This window comes from Corvus brachyrhynchos, unplaced genomic scaffold (assembly GCF_000691975.1).
Source record: "Corvus brachyrhynchos isolate BGI_N302 unplaced genomic scaffold, ASM69197v1 scaffold19, whole genome shotgun sequence".
NCBI classification, from domain to species: Eukaryota; Metazoa; Chordata; class Aves; order Passeriformes; family Corvidae; genus Corvus; species Corvus brachyrhynchos.
In genome coordinates, this window is record NW_008246061.1 from 410423 (window position 1) to 413787 (window position 3365).

General features: G+C 53.3%; 1 long non-coding RNA gene across 1 annotated transcript in view; it reads left to right on the forward strand.

Annotated features, from left to right (window-relative positions):
• Nucleotides 1-3136, forward strand: part of LOC108449671 — a 4036-nt gene extending 900 nt beyond the window's left edge. The window contains exons 2-3 of the long non-coding RNA XR_001865931.1: nt 506-1482; nt 1614-3136. This is a non-coding gene — a long non-coding RNA (uncharacterized LOC108449671). The remainder of the gene's footprint in view (nt 1-505; nt 1483-1613) is intronic.
• The last annotated feature ends 229 nt before the right edge of the window (nt 3137-3365 follow it).

The following is a 3365-nucleotide window of genomic DNA, read 5'->3' on the forward strand; positions in this document are numbered from 1 at the left end:
GGAGCGGGAGGGGGGACAGGGCAGGGAACGGGCAGAGGGAGGATGGGGAGAGGGCAGGAACGGGAAGAGGGAGGATCGGGACAGGGCAGGGAACGGGCAGAGGGAGGATGGGGAGAGGGCAGGAACGGGAAGAGGGAGGATCGGGACAGGGCAGGGAACGGGCAGAGGGAGGATGGGGAGAGGGCAGGAAGGGGCAGAAGGAGGATGGGGAGAGGGCAGGAACGGGCTCGGGAAGATCGGGACAGGGCAGGGAAGAGCCCCGCCGCTGGCCATGGTGCTGACCGGCCCCTCCGCGCCCCGAGAGCCCGCGGGGAGGGTTGGGCATCCTCCCCCCGACAGCTGAACCTGGCAGGAGGGGAAGGGCTCCATCCTGCCCTGTAATGATTATTTTTTGTTGTGGTTATGAGTTCAAAATAAGCCGCGCCTCGGCGTCCCAGCGGGGGCCGGGTTTTGCTTTAATTGCCTCTCTCTGAATCAATTTAGGCTCAATTATGCTCCTCCTTAGGTGTAATTGAGATGTTGGTGCCTATCTCTCGGAGGTGGAGGCAATCATCCGCCGAAGCGCTGCGGGACAGAGAGGCAGAGCAGCGGCTTGATCACCTCCCTAATGGCCGGTCCTGGGTGAGCTCGGGAGGAGGATTCCCGCAATCCGCTCCGCTCCTGCAGGCTCCCAGGGAGCATCGAGGCCCCTAAACCGGTTAGGAAGCTCCAGGCGTTGGCACTACCTGGATTACAAAGCTCGTCATGGAGGTGTGTGCCAGGCCCTGGAGAGGACAAACAGAGGAGCCCTTGCCACCAGAAGGCTCCAAACTTCAAGCTCCACACTACAAACATTATCGGGAGCTGGTTTTCTTGGGCAAGGTTTCCTACATGGGTGGGACAGGCAATTATGCCAACTCTCCAAGCTGAAATATCCATCTCCCATCAGGTTGTCCTCAAGCTGTAGGTCCAGGTCTTCTGCTTGGCCACAAAACGAAAATTTAGTGCTAATACACGAGGAAGAGATAAATTTTCACTGTTTTAGCAACAGTTTTAAGATTTTTTTTTTTCTTAGAACTAACAAGAGAAGAAAAAAAGTGAATCGAGTTTGGGTTTTTTGGGGTGGTGGTGGTGTTTATTGGGTTGGCCTGCTGGGTTTTTTGTCTGCAAGAGGCCAATTCACTGTCGTTTTCCTGCATTGCTCGGATCTAAGGTAAGGCTCATCAGAAAGCAAAAGGCTGACTCTGAGACCTCTGCCTCATTCTTTGTCACAATTAGACAACTGGTCAGCAGAGGGATTTGTCAGAGGTTTAAAAAAAGAGAAGAAAGCATTTCTTCACTTTTGACTGACCTTCAGGAGGTTCATGTTTTTGCCCTCAAATATGGCACAAACCCAGCACTTACATCTTGGTCTTTTAGTAATGCACCGGCTGTTCCTCATCCCCAATCCCCACAAAAATGGAAAAATATGGAGTGGAGGAGTATTGCTGAGAAGTGTCACTGGTGAGTAGTTGGTTCTTTTGTAAAGGATGGTTGTGGCTTTTCGAACAACCCTATTTTCCACTTAAAAAAAAAAGAAAAAGGAAAGGAAAAATATTCTATAGAAGTTTTAAACCCAAGGATTTTGTTTGCAGGTCTCAGCAGGTAGTTCTTGGCTGTGAAGCACCACAAGTGCCTTCCTCATCCAGAGAGGAGTGCTGGTGATGGGAGGCTGGGCTGGCCTTTCCCTCCTTCCTCCCACAGGGATTGTTCTCCCGTCATCCAGTTCCCAGTAACGTGAAGAAGCAGCGAGGATTGATGAACGTTCCATGAGCAGCAGTGCTGAGGAGAGGCCAAACACTCTGGTGTCCTTAGGCTGTGGCCCTAAGGACCACCTGGACCACCCAGCCCCACAGGATGGTCCTGGCCCTACCTGGGGGTTCCACCAAGGCACCCCCAGCCAGCTCCTGCAATGCCTTTGTAGCCTCGTGCTGCTGCTGCCTCTGCCTTCCGTGGGCTGCCAGCAACTGGGGCAGCCTGGGCCAGGTCTGCACTGGGCCAGAAGTTCATGGAATCAGGGAATGGTTTGGCTTGGAAGTGTCCTCTGAAGGCCACCTAGACCAACCCTCAGGTTGCTAAGAGCCCCATCTAACGTGACCATGAGTGTTTCCGGGGATGGAGCATCCACAACCAGTCCAGAGCTTCATCCCCTTCAGCATGAAGCAGCTCTTCCTTCTATCTCTCCTGAATCTCCCCTCTTTTAGGTTAAAACCACGACCCCTTGTCCTGTTGCTGTAGACCCTGACAAGAAGTTTGCTCCAGCTCTCTTGGAGCCCCCTGAGGCACCAGAAGGGCTCTGAGGTCTCCTTTTCTTCTCCAGGCTGAACAACCCCGGTTCTTGCAGAATTTTCCATGGGAGGGTTGCTCCAGCCTTCGGAGCACGTTTGTGGCTGCTCCAACAGGTCCCTGCCTTATTCCTTCGGGAGCCGGCGATCCCGATTCACACCCGCCACGTGCTGGATCCTTCTCTTCCAGCCCAAGGCTGAAATAAGCCGGGTTGGCAGCGCACGGAGCACCCACGCAGGGCCCGCAGCGCCCTCCCCGCCCCGCACCGAGGCGGCTGCTGCTGCCTTTGAGCCGCTGGCAGGGCCTGGGCGCAGCCCTGATTAGATCGCTGTCACCAGGGAACAGGAAGGTTAATTGCCATTCTCTTTGTGTGCCGCTCGGAGAGGAGACCAATTTCAGCTCAGTAGCAACAAAGTGTTGCCTGCTTGCTTTGGAGGGGGGCAGGGGGAGAGCAAAGAAAGTGGAGGGCAGGGAGGGAGGGGAAGGAGGGAGGGAGGGAGAGGGGGGTGTTGGACAAGCGGGCGGGATTGTGCGTGGACTTTGAGCATAGCTGTGTCTTGTCTGGTCTAGCAAAAGAGAAGTGCTTAACAAGTATTAAGAGACACAAATAATTCTCCTTTTCTCCTCTCGCCCATTCTTTTCTCTCTTTCTCTTTGCTTGTAAATCCTGCTTATCGCATCTGAATAGCAGAATGGTTTCACACCGGACCTTTAATCTGGCCCAGAGCAGCCCCCAGAGGGGCAAAGTGGCTGAGGATTACCTTTTATTTTATTTGATTTTTTTTTTTTAGCTTTCTTCCACTCCTCCCCTCCCTTGTGGTGGTGTGGGGTTTTTTTTCTTCTTTCCTCTTGCTCTGCATTTGTTCTTGGAAGGAGTGAGGAGCAAAGGCTTAAGGGGGGGAAGGGGAAAAAAGAAGTGTGTAGGGGGTGTTACAAACTTAAGGGGATCTGGATCTATTCAGAGCGACTTGTCCATAGCCTTGCTGCTTTTGTTCGCCTGCCATTCTTTAGCTGATTTCTTCACTCTGGTAAAAGCGCTTTAATTCCCTTGTAGATACCGAG